This window comes from Giraffa tippelskirchi, chromosome 9 (assembly GCF_054371585.1).
Source record: "Giraffa tippelskirchi isolate mGirTip1 chromosome 9, T2T-mGirTip1v1.2.pri, whole genome shotgun sequence".
Classification (NCBI taxonomy): Eukaryota; Metazoa; Chordata; class Mammalia; order Artiodactyla; family Giraffidae; genus Giraffa; species Giraffa tippelskirchi.
In genome coordinates, this window is record NC_137283.1 from 116,906,962 (window position 1) to 116,931,052 (window position 24,091).

At 40.1% G+C, this 24,091-nt stretch overlaps 1 protein-coding gene across 2 annotated transcripts in view; it reads left to right on the forward strand.

Annotated features, from left to right (window-relative positions):
* Window positions 1–20,040, forward strand: part of FAXC (failed axon connections homolog, metaxin like GST domain containing) — a 319,499-nt gene extending 299,459 nt beyond the window's left edge. The window contains exons 9-10 of one of the 2 annotated variants that reach the window (XR_014065129.1): window positions 16,408–16,483; window positions 19,845–20,040. The gene's annotated coding sequence lies outside the window, so the exon portion shown is untranslated. The remainder of the gene's footprint in view (window positions 1–16,407; window positions 16,484–19,844) is intronic. The other variant, XR_014065128.1, reaches the window with a different exon arrangement.
* Window positions 20,041–24,091: the final 4,051 nt, after the last annotated feature.

Here is a 24,091-nt window from a genome sequence, read left to right on the forward strand (position 1 = left end):
GCTATTTGTAAGGCCTCCTCACACAACCATTTTGCCTTTTTGCATTTGTTTTTCTTGGGGATGGTTTTGATCAACACCTCCTGTACAATGTTGCAAACCTCCATCCATAGTTCTTCAGGCACTCTGTCTATCAGATCTAATCCCTTGAATCTATTTGTCACTTCCACTGTATAATCATAAAGGATTTGATTTGGGTCATACCTGAATGGCCTAGTGGTTTTCCCTACATTCTTCAATTTAAGTATGAATTTTGCAATAATGATGCTAAAATTAAACAAAGCCAATAAATGGAGAAATAAAAGATAGCTATTACATCTAAGTTGGCTAATTAAAATTGTTGTTAACTCCCTGGGAGTGATAGAATAAGGAAATGAAAATAAATGGAAGTTTCCATGAAAAAAAAGAAGAAATCGGTGGACTTTCAGAATCTTTAATGATATAGGTACAAGGAAAGCATCTGTACCAGTAAGGAAACCCCCATGAGAATCAGAGGACAGCCCATCATTCCAACTCATTCCCAGAGGGCCACCCTGTCACCTTTCCCTGAACCATAGTAAGCTTGACTCTGGGGAGTAATTCACATCATTGCCCTTCCTTATGGAGCTGATGATTCAGAGATGTGGTTTGTAGTGAAAAACTACAAAGTATGGCTTTGCTTAAATTTTTGTTGAGGAGAAGCCAGCTAACCTTCATGATGCCAATAGCTTCTTCCTGGGCAGAAGCATGACCACAGCAGTCTCCACTGCCTCACCTGTGAGCCCCCAGCAGGGCTGTTAGCCCCTCCACATGCATTCTAACATGCCACTCTGCCGAGCTTCTTTGTAACACACAGTGCTCTGATATATTTAAAGTTTCCATCATAAAGCCCAAATAGTCAGCTCCTCTTCTGTTTCATAATTCCTTTAAACTAATGTCACAGAGAAGTTTCTAATGAATGCACAATTAAGTTCTTCTCTCCCTTAAGGATAAAGTTGGATCAATCTGGTGCTGCTTCTCTTTGAATTAATTATCTTCAAATGCAGTTGGTCTCCCAACTTCTTTCCATCTTCGGAATATTTACTGTCCACCCACGGAAAACTGGAGAGGAAGAAAGTTCCCTGAGAAGCAGATTCTACGAGCACAGAGCAATAATTGGAAGGATGAGATTTCCCAGTGTCTACTCTAACCAGCAGCTATTCAAGCCTCTATTTCATTATTCAACTAGAGCATTTTTGTTGGAGCAAATAGACTTGTAATCAAGTCTAGCAGTGGTCATGCTACAGATTATTGGCTTTGTCCAGAGTTTTTGGTTATTCTTTTTTTGTTTTAACATTTATTAATTAATTAATTTTTGGCCATGCTGGGTCTTCATTGCTATATGTGGGCTTTCTCTAGTTATGGTGATTGGTGGCTACTCTTCATTGCAATGTGGTCTTGTGGTGTGCAGGGTTCAGTAGTTGCAGCTCATAGGCTCAGTAATTGTGGCACATGGGCTTAATTTCTCTGCAGTATGTGGGATCCTCCCAGACCAGGGATTGAACCCATGTCCCCTGCTTTGGCAGGTGGATTCTTAACCACTGGATCACCAGGGATGTCCCTCGGCCGTTCTTTTAAAGTTTGGGTTACAGAAATCACACTTTTATTATCTCTGCCCAATGGCACATTTTGAGATGTGGCTTCTGCTATATTTCATTCTAAGGAGAATACACACCAGCCACAAGGTTAGGGGAGAAACAACTATTTGGTGAGCAAATCATTGCTAGTATTGTTCTATCTCATTATATATAAGTGAACAGCTAACATTTGGGAGGAAGCTTCTTTTCCTTAGGCACTGGGCTTAGTGCTTTTATTACATGCTTAAATTCATTTAATCCTTGATGAGGGTTTTGATGAAACCATATAAGAAAGGCAGATGTAATTTTATTATTTCTACCTTTATAAACAAGGAAAATGATTTTTTAAAAGTATTTAAGAAACTTGTATGAGGTCCCTCAGGTAATACATGGTGGACCCAATTCCACCCTGGCTTTCTGTACCCAAGCCTGGTAGTCTATTGATTCAGCAAAGTGAAAACCACTCTAAGGTCAGCTGAGCAGGAAGGGGTTTACCACAGGGAATGAAAAACACACAATTATGGAAAGAGGGAACAAAGATTAGGAAGGCCACTTCTAATTTTCAGAAAATCTAGAAGGGTTGGGATTGCAGGAAAGTCGCTGTTGGTGTTTTCAACTTTCTACAGCATAAATTGGCTGATTCTTAGGTAGATGCCTAGACAGTTGTTCAGTCACTCAGTCATGTCTGACTCTGCGAACCCATGGACTGCAGCACACCAGGCTTCCCTGTCCTTCACCATCTCCTGGAGCTTGCTCAAACTCATGTCTGTTGAGCCAGTGATGCCATCCAACTATCTCGTCCTCTGAGATGAGATTGAAGGCAGGAGGAGAAGGGGGTGACAGAGGATGAGATGCCTAGAAGCTGCCAGCAAAACTCCATGTGTTTTGCCTGCTAAAGTCAATGCACTAACCATTGCAAGAGACTAACGTTTTCTCTTCTCTTTCACTTTCTAAATATCATGGGAGTGCATCTCACTGATGGAATCTAATCTGTACCCCTGCAGACAAAGAATTCTGGAAAATACAGCTCCCAGGCTTCTCCCCTGGGATGCAAGGGAGAGTTCAGAAGGAACTGGAGATGGTGCTGAGCCAACGACAGTCTGTTCTAATTACTGCTTTCTATTGCTTTCTAAAAATGACACTTTTCCACTGGGGGAACAGTACCACCAACCATTCTTCTGGCAGCTAGTTAGTGAACATCCACAGATGATAGACACAGGAATTTGAGGGTTTTAAAATCCCATATTTCTGGCCTCAGACATTCATCACCTGCTAATCTTATTCAGTCTGGGACCTTTTCCTACTGTATCATCCTTTACCATAGAGTTTACTTTATATAGTGAAATGCATCAATACCCATCAGATTGGTAAGAACGGTAATTATTGCAACTGTTGCTGATTCTCCCCTCCCTCAGGGTTACCTATTACTTGTTTATCTTGAATGGTCTTCTCCAGTGGTAAAGGATTAAATAGGAGAATTTCTGCTGTTCGGGTTTTTAGTGGCAGTGTCCTGTCATATGCTGTTTTGTGGTTTACTGGTGGTGGTGGTTTAGTCTCTAAGTCATGTCCAGACTCTGCAGTAGCTCTGACATCTACATTAGAACCACCATCTGTTATATTGCATTATTCCCATAGGGCCTTCAGGGTCCTGAATTCTGGAAGAAAATCAAAGAGTCAAGCCATATCTCAGGTGTCATGAGTAGATCTGGCATAAGTAACAGGAGAAGGAACCTTTAAGGAAAGACTAGAGAATAAGGTAAGTTAGAGGAGAAAGGGAAAGGAGAAAGATAAAGTAAACCATGTATCTCAGAAAATGGGTGCAGACACCACCATCTGACTTTAAGTGGCCCAGAAAATTGAGGCAACAGATTCTATCTCCTTCATATCACTCTATCTGTTCTCCCTGCCTACCCCAAATACCACCATTCATCACCAACTTCTTGGATTATTGCAGCAGCCTCCTTATTTTTTACCATGTCTCCATTTTCACTTCCACAAATGCATTCTGCTGAAGAAATCCTTTCAAAAAAGGAAATCTAATTATTTTACCCTAGCCAAACCTATGCATAATATGTTCATGTTTATAAAAGTTTTGAACGGGGCAAGTTTCAGGACTAACTTTTAGAAGGTGTGTATAAAATTACCCTTATAATAAAATCTCAGGTAAAACAAAAAAATGTAGAAAAATATTGGAAGTTATCTTCCAAAATGTTAATTGTATGTGTGTGCGTTGTGAGATTGCAGACGATCTTTTCTTTCCAATTTTCTGCAATGGATATATTTTACTTTCATAATCAGAAAAGGACAAAATTCATCTTTAATTGACACAAAAATAAGGTTCTATGTCAAAACCCAGCCACTATCTCTTCATCAATATATTATAAAGAGAGGCAATAGGAAAATGGATACATTAGAATAAACTTATCCATTTGTATTATTTATTATCAGCTTTCTAGTGAAATTAGGACCCACAGTAAAAGTTTTTAAAAAATGTATATATGTTTATGTACACATGTACATATATAATTTTTGTGTTTGTTATAGATATGTTAAAAATCATCATATAAGTATGGTCTATACAAATTATGAATTCCTAAAATCATAGAAAACGGGGCCCATAGAAGCTCTGTAGTCCCTGTGAGGTTTCCCAGCAGCTTCAGCCTCATGAACAGTACTCAGAACTGCTGACGCCGGTCCTCTGTTTGTTCCCTGATACTTGCTACCTGGTGGAAAATGGCAGAGTTCTCTAATCTCCAAGTCACATTGACTGGGTCAAAATTTAGTGGAAGTACTTATTGTTCTGGTCAGTCTTTAAAATCCAGGAGGAAAAAAAAAAAACCTGATCCAGTAAAAGGATGTTTCCCCTCTACTTTGAGAAATTAGCATCTTTTCTTTGTTCCAATTTTCCAGGAAGTTTTACAACAGGTTTCAGACCTGGGCCGGTTTATGGCTGTCTTGGTACTTAATTAATTTTTTCTTTTCAGGAATCCTTTCTCTCCAGGCAAAGAGTTAATAAGGACCCACTCTTTCTGTCTCACTTCCAATGCAATTCATTCCATAGTGGTAAAATTTAAAAGATACAGAAAATATTAACAGAATGTTATTTCCTACCAAATTCATAGTGACACACACACACACACACACACATATCTTAATCTCTATGCTATGCTATGCTAAGTCGCTTCAGTCGTGTCCAACTCTGTGCGACCCCATAGACGGCAGCCCACCAGGCTCTGCCATCCCTGGGATTCTCCAGGCAAGAATACTGGAGTGGGTTGCCATTTCCTTCTCCAGTGCATGAAAGGGAAAAGTGAAAGTGAAGTCGCTCAGTCATGTCCGGCTCTTAGCGACGCCATGGACTGCAGCCCACCAGGCTCCTCCACCCATGGGATTTTCCAGGCAAGAGTACTGGAGTGGGGTGCCATTGCCTTCTCCGATCTTAATCTCTAAGTATCCCTAAATTTTTCTCATTTTAATCCAATATTGTATAGACTTGCTACTTAATTGTTATTTCCGTTCTGCATTAATTTTTTTCCCCTCTGCATTTGATGACATCTTTTTTCCCATCCTTTTTTTTTTTTTTTTTACCATGCACTAGATGTAACTAAAATAGGAGATGATTTTTAAGGTGAAATTTTAAGGTAAGCTTTTACTCACTTTATTTCCCATGTTATTTTCCATCTGTAGTTGAATGTGAGTGAATTATTTTAAAAGAAGTCCCAACCTATTACAAGGTATATTTCTGTCAAATGACTTGTTTTCACATAGAACAGCCATAAGTTAGTGCTTCTTCCGTCTCAGCACTGTTGGGTACATCTTTCTCCCTTCAGAATTGATTGTTAATACTAACAGCCGCATCCGCCTACTCCAATGAAGTTATCAGTCACTTCATCAGATGCTTCAGAAGAAAGTTAAAATTAAGGTTGAGTTCACCTGCCCAGCAGCAGAATGCGTTCCAGAAATGAATTTGACTGTAACTTTTCATAGAATCATTTTATCACAGAGACCTTTAGAGTAAGAACGTTTGTCAAATTAATTTAATTTAACATGACAGAATTTTTATGTTTGTTCTAAATGATCAAAGCAACTTGCATTTTGAAGCCTTGACAATTGTTCTTAGTGTGAGACATGCTCCTAAATTATTTACTTCATATGAAGACCAATGAAAGAACAGCCCTGGAACCCCAAATAAATGCAGTCCTAAAGGTTGACTTCCTGGTCCAACAGTAGAAGGAAAGTAAATCCTCAGATTCTAAGGAAGTGTCTTGCATTTTTCAATATGCATATTAGAATAAAATATTTTATAATTATAAAATAGAAAATAAAATACTTTTATAATTTTTAAAATGCAATTTAAAATATTTTCCCTCATTCCGTTTATTTTTACTTCATTTCTCTTTTTTATTCTGTGGTTTTTTAGTTTCGCATTTCCATTATATATTGGTGAAAATGTCATTGGATTAGGAAAGGAATGGAGACTTGGAAGACATAGTGAACAGTGAAGAGGTGGAGAAGTCAATGAACTTGGGGTCTCAAGTGAAATGTTATGGAAATCAGGGTACTGGAGGGAATGAGCGAGAAAGATAGAAGAATAGGAGGCTTGTAACTGGGCTTATGAGGGGTTACAGATATTGGTAATAACAAGGTCTATGACCACAAGCAAAAATGACAGATAAGATAGGGGACAAAGTCATTGGAGAGAGAGGCGGCTGTGTTAGAAGTATCATTCCCACGGATGTAAGAATGACCAAGAGTTAAGATGGAGATAGTGTGAAGAAATGATAACAAGCCTGGTGTAGAATCTTTGAGAAATGAATGAGCTGACTGGGAGGTTGGTAGTTGACTGCACCAGTAGAAATTCTGGTTGGTATAGCTGATAGCAGGCTTCCCTGGAGTCTCAGATGGTAAAGAATCTGCCTGCAATGCAGGAGACCCAGGTTCAATCCCCGGAGGAGGGAATGGCTACCCACTCCAGTATTCTTGCCTAGAGAATTCCATGGACAGAGGAACCTGGCAGGCTACAGTTCATGGGGTCCCAAAGAGTTCAACACAACTGGTCGACTAACACTTAACACTTTCCCCTAACATGGCTGATAGCAAGAGCGTCAAAAGTGCTGAGGGCTTAGACAGGAGAGAGGATGAGTGATGGGGAGGAAGGAGGCTACTCAGCTCCAGGTCCATCTGTAGGGAGAGTGCAAGAAATATAGCTTCCACCCCTTAGGGCTGCCAGGGAGGCAGATTTTAGTTAGAAAAAAAAAAAGTGGAAGAAATGCTGGGAGAAGAGGTTAAGGATAAAGGGAATTTGGATGTATTCCAGAGAAGTAGGAGGGCTTAGAGGTCCAGAAGAGGTGAGGGATGGAGCCTGAATAGAGGACACGCAGAGTCAAAGGGATGAGGTTGGAGTACTCTCGTATCTAGGGACACCATGTCAGGGTCATGCACATTGGCAGCAGAGCTGTGCTGGACCGGTACCCGGTTCTGAGCTGAGGGCCCTTGGAGCTGATGCCTCACCTCCTGTGAGCTCACTAATCTTTGTTGGGCTCTGCTGGGAGCCCTGACTCAGGACCTTTGGGTCAGTCTGGAGCTGGGGCAGCTGAAGAGGGATGGATGAAAGGGGGCTGACCCACTGCACTCAGATCCCAACAGTTTCACTGTTGCTTCCTCACTCATATATTCACTCGGTAAAACTTCTTAGCTCCCACCAGGCTCCATGTACTAGGCAAGTGATGGAGTTATGATAGATCCCTGCCCTCAGGGGACTCATACTGAGAAGTGCAAATATAGAATTGCAATCTAATGTGATAGGTGAAAGACAAAGAGATTAGTTTACCTTAACAATTTAATTTTTTGAGGGGTGGGTAGGGATGCATTTTATATACTAATGGAAAGTACAGCTAGAATTCTTCAAAGGTCAATTGGTATAGGGATCTGAAGCTCATCAAGGAGTGAAGGTTAGAAGTATAGGGTCATAAGCTGAGGTATAGGATTGTTGCTGAAGCTGAAGCTCCAGTATTTTGGCTACCTGATGCAAAAAGTCGACTCACTGGAAAAGATGCTGATGCTTGGGAAGACCGAAGGCAAAAGGAGAAGGGGTCAGCAGAGGATAAGATGGTTAGATAGCATCACTGACTCAATGGACATGAATTTGGGCAAACTCTGGGAGATATTAGGGCTTCCCTGGTGGCTCAAATGGTAAAGAATCTGCCAGCAGTGCAGGAGACCTGGGTTTGATCCCTGGGTCAGCAAGATCCCCTGGAGAAGAGAATTGCAACCCATTCCAGTATTCTTGCCTGGAGAATCCCATGGACAGAAGAGGCAGGCGGGCTATAGACCATAGCATCGCAAAGAGTTGAACATGACTGAAGTGACTTAGTACACACGCATACAAATAGTATTTTACTGCTATCCTATAGACCAGGCCACTGGAATCCAGAGAACTGAGTCATTAAAGCACAATCACTCAGCTACTCAGGACGAAGCTCAGACCTCAAAGCACAATTCTGACGCAGCCCTCTCTCTAGGTACATACAGAGTTGGAAAATTGTATGTGGATGATCTCTTTTGATATAGTGATTATTTAAAAGGATGACCAACATAATCATTTGTTATTAGCTGTGCTTTTCAGGTTCTAACAGAACAATTAAAAAGAAAATGCAGGGTCTTCTCTGCTTTATGAGTGAAATATTTAAATTGTCATAAACTATTTGTTTGACATTAGATCAGTATTAGTCTAAGCTGGGTTCCTTTGGGCTCTTTGGTACAGGAGAAAACCTCAAAGCTGAGGCAAAAGTCAGACAATATCTGAGAAAACGTGTATTTCACATCAATACTAAGTTTTGATGTATACGGCAATTTCACTTAATAATTCAAAAATAGCATTTAACATATAAAAGCTGAACCTCAGATTTTTTTTCTCTCCAAAGTGTGCTTGTCCCTAATCTTCAGTCCCCTCAACATTCCCTAGGCCTTAATTAAATACGAGCAGGAGAGAGCATTGGGCTTGGGTTCAGGATAAATATCCCCGGCTTGAACAGGAGATGTTACTTTAATGACTTGGAATACATCCAGAAAGCTCACACTGGCTAGCAGGCAAATCTGACAGCTACTGCATCTCACAGCAGTAACATTCTAACCAATTAAAAGCAGAGCTAGAAATAATGGTTTGTCACTGAGTGGTGTTTCAAAAACCTATCGGTCCAGATTAACCAGAGGATTAACTTTTCTAACTGAATTTAAAGGTCACGGGGAGCTGACTTTAATGAAAGAAAGAGAAAAGCATTCAATTAGAAGGGGGAAGACTTACACCGAGAAATTAGGTTAATAGATCTGGCTTTATTATTTATAGGCAACTAACCAAATTGCTGTCTTACTTTGTGGCAGGAGTTCACAGTCAAGGATAAATATGTTCAGTATAAGAAAGTTAAATGAGCAATCAGGTGTTTCTAAGGGAGTCCTCTAGTGGGAAGGGCATAGATGGCCTTCCAACATCTGAAAGTATGTTTATTTAAAAAAAAAAAAGCTTCTTGCTAGGTAAACCAGCATACTTTGGACTGATACTCTGATAGGATCAACATCAAGCCCTCGCACCTGAGATCAACTCATCAGATGACACTTGCATGGATAAGACCACACCAGTAGCTCTTTATTTTTCTTTTCTATTTTTTAAATTAATTTTTATTGGAGTATAGTTGCTTTCAAAGGTTAGTTTTTACTGTACAACAAAATGAATCAACCACACATATACATATATTCCCTCCCTTTTGGACTTCCTTCCCATTCAGGTCACCACAGTGCGGTAAATAGAGTTCCCTGTGCTACACGGTATGTTCTTATTAGTTACCTGTTTTGTGCATAGTAGCAATAGTGTGTATGTGTCAATCCCAATCACCCAATTCCTCCCATTCTCATCAGGGCCACTGAAACATGTGCATGAAGAGAAGGCTTTGGTGCCACTGGCAGAGCTTTTCACTGACGTATGTATGATGGATGACTTTTCCTTGCCAAAAAGACCTTTCCTCCAAGATTCACTCTTCCCTCAGTAACCTACCCTCACAGCCACCCCCTGTTATGTGCGTCTCCCTCTCACCCACAAAGTGAAAGCAGTTTGCTATGGGTGGGAGGACTTCGGGCTGGACCTTCGATGAATTATTGCTGTGCAGTTAAGTGTAAAAATGATCTCCTGTTTATGCTGCTTCCTGTCCCTACCACATAGTAGGGTTTTTTAAATTAAAAAAATTTTTAGTTTAAGGTGTTTTTTTTTTTTTAATTTCTAAAGTCTTTATTGAATTTGTTGCAATATAGCTTCTGTTGCTTTATGTTTCAGTTTTTTTTTTTTTGGCCCCGAGGCATGTGGGATCTTAGCTCCCCAACCAGGGATCCAACCTGTACCCCCTGCACTGGAAGGCAAAGTCTCAACCACTGGACCACCAGAGGAGTCTCCATAGTAGTTTTAATAAACATTGTGGAGAGAGGGTTGGGTGTAGCAGGTAGTTGAAGGGAAAGAGAGGGGAGAAAGCTAGTCTGAGAGAGGGAAGATGTTGCTACTGACTGTAAGGGATTAGAATGGCCAAATAACTGAGTCAGTGTCAATTCTGTCATTTATATATAGAAAGTGCATTGCATTCCAGAACTAGATTTCAAGAGCAGGATTTTGATGTGAAGAGGAACTTCATGTTAGAGGTGTGCGAAGAACCTTCTAGAACTATGACACCCCTCTTGTTGATTATTTAAGGAGAGCCCTTTGATCCCTCCGTGATATGTGTCAACCACCCCCTCAACAAGCACCATTTGATCCTACTGAAGCCAGGCAGGGAGTAGAGTTTCGGGCAGGATCTGAGATCTTACACTGGATCCAGTCACAGATGTACAGGGCCCAGTCTATTTTCTGGACTCTCCCCTCTGGTCGGTTGGTCTGATGTTCAGTCTGGCTGAGATGTTCCAATGAATGAAACTGTTGTTGTTCGGTCGCTAAGGCATGTCCGACTCTTTGTGACCCCAGGGACTGCAGCTCGCCAGGCTCCTCTGTCCTCCACTGTCTCCCAGAGTTTGCTCAGATTCCTGTCCACTGAGTCAGTGATGCTATCTAACCATCTCATCTTCTGCTGCCCTGTTCTCCTTTTGCCTTCAATCTTTCCCAACAGTGGAATGGGACTGAGTACTCATTAAAAGCTCCTTGTGGGTGGAAACCAGATTTTATACCAATATTCAAGGATAATTTTTGATTAGAGTGCACTGGTTTGACTGACTGTTAAGAGGTCAAATGCTTTTGTACCCATGGTTAGTGGCTGCTGCCACAAACACCCTTTCACCCAACACCTACGGTTCCCCACCCTCGCTACCCTGGCCTCTCTCTCACTATCCAGCAATGAAAGACCTGGCCCAAAGGGGACCCCAGGACTCCGAACTGCAACTGCAACCAATGCCTGTGCTTAGGGTCAGTGTTGAACACTTTGAATATCACTCTTGCCTACTTCTGTGGGCAGCTCTTAGCCATAACTAATGTCTGTTCTGTGTGTCCCCTCATTGACTTCTATTCACTCAGAAGCACATACATAAATGACCTGCAGCTGTCAAGGAGTGAAACAGTTGGTGAACATCTTCAGCCTGTGTACACCAAGGCTAGGCCTGTATCTCCCAAAGGGAAGCTTCAAGTTACTGTTATCTGGCTTATTTAGATGTGGAGGCAATCAAACTAGTTTTCTTCACATAAAATACGCTTTCTGAATTATTTAAATTGGCTAGTTAAGGGGACTGAATGAACCGGATAACTGACAATCTCACGTCATTCTAGATAATCTTACTGTTAGCATTTTACAGAAAGAGACATGAGCATTTCAAACATTCTTAGCAAGAGCAAAATTCCTTTGTTGACAGTTTATTTTTCTAAGCCAGTCATTTAAGTTTTCTTCCCTTTAAAATCTTAGGAACTCAAATCAAATTAAAAAAAAAATATCTTAAGAACTCAAATCATAAGAAAGAACTGTGACCAAATTAATTGATAAAGTTTCCTATTTTAAACCCCTCATAAAAAGCAATTGTCCTTCTAGTGATGTATCTTCTGAAGCTGAAGTTATTCCTCTTATATGGGGGAGCAGGAAGCCGAGCAGCATTGGTTCCACTTCTGAGACATGGCTGAGCTGCAGTTGATAGGTTTTGGAACAAGCACACTTCTTAGCAGATGCTGATGGAATTCCTATTATGAGCCATGCACTCTTCTGAGTGGTAGGAATTCAGCAATAAGCAGAACAAAGCCCCTTCCTTCCTGGGTCTTAAAATCATCCCAAACTACTGTGATGTTTGCAGAAAAAGAATCAGAAATTCCCTAGATGTTTTGAGGATCTTAAAAAATTCTGCCAAATAATTTTTATATCTTATTTTTTTTGTTCGTTTGTTCTGGTGACCCTCTTTTCTAATATATATTATATCCTGGCCAGAGATAAGCAAACCTGGAAAGAAGAAAAAAAACTCAGGAAGATACTTTTGGTTATATTTGCCATTTATTTATGCTACAGATCTGTGGCTCAGATGGTAAAAAATCTGCCTGCAATGCAGGAAACCTGGGTTCAATCCCTGGGTCGGGAAGATCCACTGGAGAAGGGAATGGCTACCCACTCTAGTATTCCTGCATGGATAATCTCATGGACAGAGGAACCTGGTGGGCTACAGTCCGTGGGGTCACAAAGAATTGGACACGACTGAGCGACTAACACTTTCACTATGCTACAAATCATTGGGTGTAAACTACCCTTCCCCTCATCTATTTTTCACAAAAGGAGCATCTTCTTTGTTGGCTTTGGTAAAATGCACAGTGCTTAGAAGGATGTCCTAGAACCTTAGAAGGAGGTCCTAGAACCTCCGTGCCCTGGACTCAACCATCCCTCGTACTGGAAAGCTCTTCCCGAAACATCTTCAACTTGCACAAGTTCCATCTTCCTGGACATCTGCAAACACACTCCTTTGGCATGTTTTTCCTCCATATGTGGTATATCCTTTAAAACTGAGGATTTACAGCCATGTGTAGACCACCCATTCTTCTAAGCTCTGCTCAAACGTGACTTGCTCCAGGAGTCCCTCCCGCTCAGAGTCCCTGGGATGGAGTTCATTTCTCTTCCTTCTCCCCTGGCTCATTATTTAGCATTTCCTCCAGTCTATCATGAATTAGGGCTCTCTGTATGCAACTGCCCCTTTCTCTAAAGCATGAGCTTCTAGAGGACTAGGACTCTATTTGAATCATTTTTGTATTTCCCAGAGCAGCTAGCACAGTGAGTTACACAGAGTAGTCACTTAATAAATGCTTATTGAACTGAATAGAATCAAATAATTTAGTGTCACTGCAATCCTTTATCACTGATTTGAAAAGATGGAGAGGGAAGAAATTGGGTTAAGCTAACCATCCTCATTGTTGCAATATACTCTATCAGACATAAAGATGGTCCAGTATATTTGTTCCAGTTTCTTATAGAATATTCCTTCAATTCGTAGATATACTGTATATTGGAGTGCAGAAGTGAATTAAAACATGAGGCCCCCTGTATAAAGTATATGGATTTTACAGAATTGCTGAGGCTTCATGGGACCCCCAAAATGAGGGAAATAAAGCCCATCCAAGTTTCTTTGAAAGCCACTGGAGAGGAATAAAATACAAAAAGGTAATCATGCAGCAGCAGCAGCAGCAGCAACCAGACTCCCTAAGTTGTCTCAAACTGCCTGACTAGTTAGAGCCATGTTCAGGGCGTCTCCTGCATTTTTCTCTATCCTTCTCTCCGTTCCTCCTGCTGCCTTGGGAAGCTTGCTCTCATTAAAAGGGACGGGAAACTAGCCACATCATTACTTTCACTTAAGGCAGAGTTTAGCTGGTCGGCAACCCACCACTGTCAGCAACAGCAGCCACTTTGGGATTTTGAGCTCTTATGGGCATCATGGTTTGGTTTGGGATTTTTATTTGTCTTACTTTGAAATTTACATGTCTTTAGAACAACTAAAATTCACAAGAACAAACTAATTAATGGATTCCATTTTTGACAGCTACAAGAAGACGGATGAGAAAGTAACATGCTTCTGGCAGCGTGTTATCAATTGGGAGGCAACAGTGCATTCCCTCTATGTGGAACAGTGAGCTGGAACCGACACTGACAGATGACATGGCCCTTTGACAGTGACGCCTGTAGGAGCTGACAGCTCCACTTGCAGTCAGTCAAGTCCACGCTTTGCAGTGGAATTTTAACGGGCTTGAGTTGCAGAATATGCTTTGCCTACTTCTCAGCTTTCAGTAGAAGTGAATAAAAATTTCAAAGCATTCACATTAAAAAGTGAATTCTAGGATCTATGACCCAATCTTCTTCTTCCCTCAAAGCTAAGGGTAATAAAGGTAAATAAAGTTTAATTTTAAAGAGCAAACAAACAAACAAAAAAATCAAAACCTATAAGACATCTAGGAAAGAAACAATTCTCTCCTTAAAATTAGGTTTTCTATAAATCAATGTAATTCACATATTAGTCAAAATCCCTTAAGAAGGGCAAGATGCCAAACTTCCCAAGGTATTCATAATTTAATCATAAAATGTAAGTGTGAGTGGTGTGTATTCAAATCACAGATAAAAAGCACTGATTTGCTCAATTATGCTTTTAAAACTTATTGAATATTTTAAAAAGCTGGTTCCAAATATTAGAAATTATTTTCCTTTAAGGAAATAGTCTTATTCATTCACTTCTAGGTTTTAGGTCTTGCTTTTTATTTTACCTTTTTGCAATCTTCTCTTTTTGAACATGGAGAAGGCAATGGCAACCCACTCCAGTACTCTTGCCTGGAAAATCCCGTGGATGGAGGAGTCCGGTAGGCTGCAGTCCATGGGGTTGCAAAGAGTCGGACACGACTGAGCGATCTCACTTTCACTTTTCACTTTCATGCGTTGGAGAAGGAAATGGCAACCCACTCCAGTGTTCTTGCCTGGAGAATCCCAGGGACGGGGGAGCCTGGTGGGCTACCGTCTATGGGGTCGCACAGAATCGGACACGACTGACGTGACTTAGCAGCAGCAGCAGCAGCAGCTCTTTGAACAAGAAGTGCATGAAGCTGATTTTCCTGAGTGACTTTGATAAAGTTGCTAGTCTGTGTTTCAATTCCATCACCAATAAAATATAGTTAATCACCCTGTCACCACCAGCATACCTCATAGGTTCGGAACAAGAAATAAGGGCACCTGGGGTTGCAAACTAGTGACTCCAAGGCCAGACTGGACAGGCAGGGGTGAATTTTTGCATTTGAATGCCCCTAGGCTGGGCAGGGACCATCCAGTTTACATAGCCTCTGCTCTCTGTCTAATACTGTGTCTCTTTCCACATTTATGTAACTTGCCTGAACTCTGAAGGCAGTTGAGTTTGCGACCATGGCACCATCAACCAATGTATTCTCAATCCTCCTCATAGAAACACACAAAAATTCTAACATTGTTGATTTCAAAAGACTCACTATAAATGGAAGCAAGACATAGAACTGGATGGCAGACAGGGGCATATACAAATGAAATAAGCATGTGATTATGAAGAACAATTAAACTAAAAGGATAATATTGGCATATGATGCAAACTCTGTTCCAGATTGTGATAAACTAGCCTTGAACCACATACTGGAGTACTCCTAGTTAGTACCCCCTGTCCATCCCCACCACTCCTCTCCCAATAAGCAAACACATAGTAGAAAGAAGAGACTAGCTAGCCCTTCGTAAGTCAAGCAAAGAGATTCATTTGTGAGTCTCTTGGGTTATCTAGCCATTAGCAACCTATGGGAGAAGGAGAAGGTAGAATGAATGGAGACAATAGCATTGAAACATGCATTACCATATGTAAAATAGATAGCCAGTGGGAATTTTCTGTATGATGCAGGGAGCTCAGCTCGGTGCTCTGTGATAATGTAGTTGGGTGGGATGGGGTGGGAGGTGGGTGGGAGGTGGGTGGGAGGGTCAAGAGGGAAGGGACATAGGAACACCTATGTCTGATTCATGTTGATGTATGACAGAAATTAACACAATATTGTAATTACCCTCCATTTAAAAATAAATACATTTTAAAAAAGATAAGCAACCCAACCTTCACATATGTATGTGTGTATGTTTTAGTTCCTCAGTCATGTCTGATTCTTTGTGACCTCATGGACTGTAGCCTGCTGCCAGGCTCCTCTGTCCATGGAATTCTCCAGTAAAGAATAGCGGAGTGTGCTGCCATTCCCTTCTCCACTGGATCTTCCTGATCCAGGGATTGAACCCCGGTCTCCTGCATTGCAGGCAGATTCTTTACCATGTGAACCGCCAGAGAAGCCCTCACATATGTATAATTAATTATAAATGATTCAAAGAAGTGATAGGGAAGGCTTTTGTAGGAGAGATGAGTTTCTGAAATGTCTTGAAGGAGGAAAGGTTCATAGATTGGTGAAGGAAACAAGTCATTTTAAGCAGAGAGAATGGTTTACACTTCAATTCAGAGATGAGAATGGAGCCCATACACTTTGTAATGAGGAAAAGAAAAGGCTTGGGTTCCAGGATTAACTCCAAATACAAAGTATTACAGCATGCCATTTGGTGAGGAAAAGCATTTCACGGACTGTGTACAGAAGCCAAGTAAAATATAATGACCTTCCATTTATTTTATGATAATTGGACTTTTATTTCGTAAAGTAAGTACTGCTATTATACCATGAGCCATGATAAAAAGAAAAACTTTTCAGTTTACATTTCACCCATCATAACCTTGAATATTAAAATAAACTTACATGCTCCATTAACTAGAAAATAATTCCTTTCCCTGCTTTGAATTTGCCTAGGGTGTGGTTCTCAGTGAGGACAAGTTCAATTGATATGCTTGAAGAATTCTAATTAAGAAACAAGGTAATTTCAAAGGTATGACATTTAATGCATTACTAGCATCTTTTTAATGCATGCTTTTATCCCATCCTTCAATTTCTTGAAACTCTATGGTTTTTTTGAAGCTTAATTTTATGATTTTCGTATCAGTTAAACCTTATTGGTCAAACTCTTACTCCACGTGCATGTGTGCTAAGTTGCTCCAGTTCAGTTCAGTTCAGTCGCTCAGTTGTGTCCGACTCGCTGCGACCCACCCATGAACCGCAGCATGCCAGGCCTCCCTGTCCATCACCAACTCCCAGAGTTTACCCAAACCCATGTCCATCGAGTCGGTGATGCCATCCAACCATCTCATCCTCTGTCGTCCCCTTCTCCTCCTGCCCCCAATCCTTCCCAGCATCAGGGTCTTTTCCAATGAGTCAACCCTTCACATGAGGTGGCCAAAGTATTGGAGTTTCAGCTTCAGCATCAGTCCTTCCAATGAACACCCAGGACTGATCTCCTTTAGGATGGACTGGTTGGATCTCCTTGCAGTCCAAGGGACTCTCAAGAGTCTTCTCCAACATCACAGTTCAAAACCATCAATTCTTCGGCGCTCAATTTTCTTCACATACCAACTCTTGAATCCATACATGACCACTGGAAAAACCATAGCCTTGACTAAACAGACGTTTGTTGGCAAAGTAATGTCTCTGCTTTTTAATATGCTGTCTAGGTTGGTCATAACTTTCCTTCCAAGGAGTAAGCGTCTTTTAATTTCATGGCTGCAATCACCATTTGCAGTGATTTTGGAGCCCCAAAAAATAAAGTCTGACACTGATTCCATTGTTTCCCCATCTATTTCCCATGAAGTGATGGGACCAGATGCCATGATCTTAGTTTTCTGAATGTTGAGCTTTAAGCCAACTTTTTCACTCTCCTCTTTCACTTTCATCAAGAGGCTTTTTAGTTCCTCTTCACTTTCTTCCATAAGAGTGGTGTCATCTGCATATCTGAGGTTATTGATATTTCTCCAAGCACTCTTGATTCCAGCTTGTGCTTCATTCAGCTGGGCATTTTGCATGATGTACTCTGCATATAAGTTAAATAAGCAGGGTGACAATATATAGCCTTGACGTACTCGTTTTCCTATTTGGAACCAGTCTGTTGTTCCATGTCCAGTTTTAACTTATTGACCTGCATACAGATTTCTCAGGAGACAGGTAAAGAAGTCTGGTATTCCCATCTCTTTCAGAATTTTCCACAGTTTGTTGTGATCCACACAGTTAAAAGCTTTGGCATAGTCAATAAAGCAAAAGTAGTTTTTTTTCTGGAACTCTCTTGCTTTTTCGATGACCCAGCAAATGTTGGCAATTTGATCTCTGGTTCCTCTGCCTTTTCTAAAACCAGCTTGAACATCTGGAAGTTCACGTATTGCTGAAGCCTGGCTTGGAGAATTTTGAGCATTACTTTACTAGCATGTGAGATGAGTGCAATTGTGCAGTAGTTTGAGCATTCTTTGGCATTGCCTTTCTTTGGGATTGGAACGAAGACTGACCTCTTCCAGTCCTGTGGCCACTGCTGAGTTTTCCAAATTTGCTGGCATATTGAGTGCAGCATTTTCACAGCATCATCTTTCAGGATTTGAAATAGCTCAACTGGAATCCCATCACCTCTGCTCCAGTCATGTCCAACTCTTTGTGAGACTGTAGTCCGCCAGGCTCCTCTGTCCGTGGGATTCTCCAGCAAGGATACTGTAGTGGGTTGCCACACCTTTTTCCAGGGGATCTTCCTGATGCAGTGATCCAACAAGTGTCACTTGAGTCTCCTGCATTGGCAGGGAGGTTCTTTACCACTAGTGCCATCTAGGAAGCCGTCTTACCCCATAGATAAAAATTTTCACAGGCTGATAAAGAGTATTTGATCCATGCCTAGTATGCTTAGAATAGTGTATTGATGAGGCTTTGTCATATATCCCTGTGCTATGTCTTGGTGGTGCTCAAAAGAATTAATTGGACATATTTTTTTCTCGCTAATAAAGCAGTTGAGATATAAAATAGAAAAATGTAGAATATAGATTTCCTTATTAAATGAATGCTTCTTGTCAGGTTTCTCTTTTCCTTTAATCTCTAAATAATTGGTTTTCATTTGCAAAGCCCTTAACTAATTATATGAGAGAAAAATACAAAATGGTTATAATATAGTCAGGTTACATAAGAGTTTTAAATAAGGTGGGTATTTTCTAAGGCAGTTATACATAATCATATAAATCTAATTATAAGAAAATTTCCCATTATAAATGTAAAAATGAGGGAATGAAAATTTAAATAAATAACTCTGGTCAGAGTAAGAAAATAATAAAAATATTTCAATAATAGGAGTTAAAATAACAATCATTTTTATTGTTCTAGTTGGATAAATGCAATAATGGAAATGTCCATAGAAATTCTTCACAGATTCTTAATTGAATTTAAAGCAAAAATGCTTGGGATAATAATAGCTTTATACCTGATATTTTACTATCTGTGGAAATTTGCATGAAGTAGTCATTTATCTTTCAGCTTTGACTTTCAATTTTAAATGATGCTAATTTAATAGTCACTTTTAAGAATTAAGTACAATTTAAGTGGTTTTTATAAAAAGGAACTTAGTTTTTCTATAAATGTGAAGAGAAACAAGACAACATTTAAACAAATACCCCAAAAATGAAATGAAAGCTTCTTCTTAAGATTTTTAAGTATACATAAGATACTTTATTATTGAATTGAAATTAGTGTGTTTCAATCACAGAGAATGAGAAAGAAAGAGAGGGAGTAGAGGGAGCTAACAAGTTTTTAAAAAACGGGAAAGTGAGTTGTGAGCAATGTAAATTCAATGCCCAAGATTTTGTACTGTATCAGTATTTTTTATTTTCTACTTTTCTGTCTTTGTAAACTGATTTTCAGTTTTATGATTTTTACAAATGTGAAATGATGACTTTTGTTGTTCAGTTGCTAAGTTGCGTCCAGCTCTCTGCAACCCCATGGACTGCAGCACGCTACGCTTCCCTGTCCCTCCCCATCTCCCAGAGTTTGCTCAAACTCATGTCTACTGAGTCAGTTAAGCACTCTTTTTGATGAGCTCTGTACACCCAAGTTATTTGTCTTATGATTTCCTTGGAAATTGTTACATGGAATTATCTTGATTGGCATATTCCTCAGAATATAAAACTGAAAAAAAAAATGGGACAAGAGCCTTGTTACTTAACAAGTCTGATGTTAAATAACACTTTTGTTTAGTAAGAACCACTTTGTAATGTGTATAGCTAGTAATGAGTGTATTACATACAAATAGTCTTTGATTTTCAAACCTATTAATCCCATTAGCAATCATTTACTCTTTTTTTTCTCTCCTTTCCCTAACATAATTTTGGGCTCAGTTGCTTTACTGATGACCTTTCCACATCTTCTGGGAACTCCACCGAGTGGATTTCACAGGAGCCGAAGAAACCAAGACAATGCTGACTCAATATACTTGCCCTCTCTCTGTGCCCACCCCCCTTTCTGTTTGTTCAAACTGCAGATTTCTTTCCTTCCTCTCTTCTTCATTTATTCAATAAATATTTATTGACTATGTGTTGGACTGTGCTCAATGCTAAAGAAACAATTGTGTACAATATAGACTTGCTGACTGCCTGCTGGAGCCTACAGTCTCTGTAGAGGCAACAACAAAAAATTATTAAGGAATATAAGGAATGCCATAGGAGTCAATGCAGGAGGGGAACCCAAAACAAAGGCCTGGGGGACTTCCTGTAGGAAATGGCATAAGCAGACACCTAAAGGATGAAAGGGAATTGGCCAGTGACAGGGTGGAATGTGTTCCTGGAAGATGGTGCAGAGTGTATCAAGGCCCATATGCAAAAGAATGTGAAGGTGGTTCATGATGTCTGAAATAATAGGACAACTGTGAGGCAGTGGAGGCAGCGGTGGTGACATTGAAGCCAGGCAGGTGTGCAAGGGCGCGATCATTTGGGGCCTTATAAACCTTGCTAAGGTTTAATCTTTGGAGAAATGGGGAGCCATTCCAGGAGCTGCTATCTGAAGCACATATATGTTTTCTGTTTTTTGAATTTTTACTGGAGTATAGTTGCTTTACAGTGTTGTGTTAGTTTCTGTTGTACAGCAAAGTGAATCACTATACGTATGCATATATTCCCTCTTTGTTGGATTTCCTTTCCATTTAGGTCACCACAGAGAATTGAGTAGGGTTCTCTGCTACTATCCAGTGGATTCTCATTAGTTATCTATTTTATACATAGTAGTATATATATATTAATTCCAATCTCCCATTTCATCCCACCTCCCCTTTTCCCCTTGGTGTCCTCTATGTCTTTTCCCCTTTTGTCCTCTATGTCTATATCTCTATTTCTGTTTTGCAAATAAGATCATCTTTATCATTTTTCTAGATTCCACATATATGTATTAATATATGATGTTTGTTTTTCTGACTTACTTCACACTTTATGACACTCTCTAGGCCCATCCACCTCTCTGCAAATGACCCAATTTCCTTCCTTTTTATGGCTGAGTAATATTCCATTGTGTATCTATACTAACCTTATTATCATGGCAAGAAAAAGGATTACAGACATTTAATTCCTTTTCTTGACAGATACCATATTGTCTTCTTCATCCCATACTCCTGTGAGTATATGAAGGTTGTATGTGTGTGTGCTGGTAGAAGAGAATTTCCCATTCTCTGAGGAAAATTGGGGTTCTCTCTGTCCCAAAATAGTCTTCCAAAGGCTTCTATATCACCTTGAATCCTTCAATTCTCTTTTCTAAAATATTTTTTTTAGGCATCTAGTATGTCTAGTCATTGTGCTCAGTATAGGAGGTACAACATTAGGCAAAAACAGACACACTATCTGCTCTTGGAATTGACATCTCTTTTATAATTTCCTAAAGAAAACCCAGTGCTTCCCAGGTGGTTCAGATGGTAAAGAATCTGCCTGCAATGCAGGTTTGACCCAGGGTTTGATCCCTGGGTCAGGAAGAGCACCTGGAGAAGGGAATGGCAACACACTCCAGTATTCTCGCCTGGAGAACTCCATGGGCAGAGGAGCCTAGTGGGCTATAGTCCATGGGGTTGCAAAGAGTGGGACAGGACTGAGAAACTAGCACTTTCAAAGAAAACCCTAAATAAGTAAATCACTGGTATTTTCCCAGTGATAATAAAAGTTTAGAAGTACAGAGAAACTTTCTTTTTCCCCCAAGAACACTTCAGAGAATACAGATCTGGATTGAAACGCATTATTGGCTCGTGTTTAAGCCCTGTTGACATGATGACAAATAAATATTTAGGCAAGTTATAAACTGATGTGTGAAGGCCACAGCAGTATCTTAACTTCTCCCTCTCTCCTCCCGGCTTCACTCAGAAATGTTTTGTGAAAATGTTTCAAACTGCTGTAGTATACTGTCACATTAAAGGCAGGTTTCCAGGGGGAAAAAAAAGTGGCAGCAGCTTACTTGCCACCACAGAGATTAATGTTTTTCAGTTATTTATATCCTGTAGCATGTGACTTTATGGCATGCCTGAAGGTGTTAGAGCAGGAAAGAAGAGTAATACATGTGAGAAGGGGTTGAAACACACGACTAGAAAAAGAGAGACAGGAAGGTGGGAGAAGATAAAACGTATGCAGTTTTTCACAGGATTCAACGAGGAGGCATATTAATGAACTCGGCCTCACTGGCTGAATTCACATCCCATCGGTGATGTGTCTTAAGTGCTCATATAATGAGCGGCTCTTTCTAAGCTTACAGTAATTAGCCAATGAGTGTTTATGGACTATCTTTGTACTCCATGGCACAGAGACATACAAAAGAACAGAAATCCAATGAGGATGTGAAAGAATTTTGTTTTCTTTTAACTCCATGCCACTTGTTCCAGCTCTGGTGGAGAAGAGTTGCTGTGGGGCCATGTGTTGGGGGCACTGGTATCTTGAAAGATGCTCAGGGTCCACGGCCCCCTCCCTATGGTTTTCCTGGTGCAGTTCTGGGACGTCCTCACACTGGCCAAAGTTTGGGTGAGTTGAAAAGGTCATTTTTGCAATGAGGCTGCAGAGGCTATGATATGGAAACTTGTGGGATTGGGTTTCTTTCTCCTGGGGGCTTCGCTGGCCAAACAGAAGTAGTGAGGAAATTTTTTTTTTTTTTATTGAATTGAAAATGCATTTGGGCAATGTTCCCAAACCTGGCTGTCCGTCAGAATCCCTGTAGGGACCTTTAAAACCTGTGCATTTCTGGCCTAGTACCAGGCTTTCTGAGTGACTCAGAATCTTCAGAGGACCAGAATTTCACATTGTCAAAAGCTTTCAGAATAAGTCTTATGCAGCCTGTCTTAGAACATGCTGGGGAAAGACTAAATAGTAACTCATCGTACAACTATGTGGTTTGACTCTAAACAGTTTTTCTTTCTGAATTTTGATTCAGTTACACAATGATAATGTAAATATCTACCAAGTGTTCTTTGGGAATCACTAATATACACAACCATTATTTATTTTTCTTAATGTAGATTATCGGTTATAGTCGTTAAATGTTTGAGCCCTTCACAAGTATTATCTTATTTGATGGTTACTGCAGACAGTCCTTGGAGGTAGATACTATTATTTTCCCATTCTACAAATGGAGACATTGATGGTTGCTTCTGCTAAGTCGCTTCAGTTGTGTCCAACTCTGTGCGACCCGATAGACAGCAGCCCACCAGGCTCCGCCATCCCTGGGATTCTCCAGGCAAGAATACTGTAGTGGATTGCCATTTCCTTCTCCAGGGCATGAAAGGGAAAAGTGAAAGTGAAGTCGCTCATTCGTGTCCGACTCTTAGCGACCCCATGGACTGTAGCCTACCAGGCTCCTCCATCCATGGGATTTTCCAGGCAAGAGTACTGGAGTGGGGTGCCATTGCCTTCTCTGACATTGAGGGTTAGGAAACTTAAATATCTTGACGAGTTCATGTTAGGATTTGAATCCCAAGTCAGTATAACTCAAGAGCCTGAGCTTCTAGTTGCCCAGCCTACTGACTCTTTCTGTACATTTAATAAAGATGCAACTTAGGAGGAAATACTGTTCAATACTGTGCAGTGTATTGTTTAAACAGGAAAAAATGATTAGCTTTCTGGGTAAAATACTTTTCGTGGATGACTTGCCTAAAGATTTTTTAAGTTAAATTAGTCAGTGAGCAATGTGTAAGCTCCATTCAAAGGTAGGGATCCAAATTTAAAATGTTGCTGAATTAAATATTCATGAGTGTGAGTAGACAGTTATTTACATAGGTAGATGTGAACATAGCCAAAAATAGATGTCTATGATTTTTTTTCCTCAATCAAACTTTTCCTAGAATTCCTACTTTGATATATTTTAAGTGATTTATATTTACATCAATGCTGTGGTGATTATGCAATTCAAGGCTGGCAGATTTTAAGATATCTTCCAAATTTGCATGTGTCCAATAAAAACAAATAACAAAATGACCTTGATGCAAATGATACATTTTATTGAATTATGGGAGAAATGTATGTGATCACAGAAGAGGTTCCCTTGATTACTTGATTGTGCTTTTAAAAATTATCTGTTTTCAGTACTTATCGCATAAAATGAGTGTTTTCATATAAAATAGTGTTGTTTG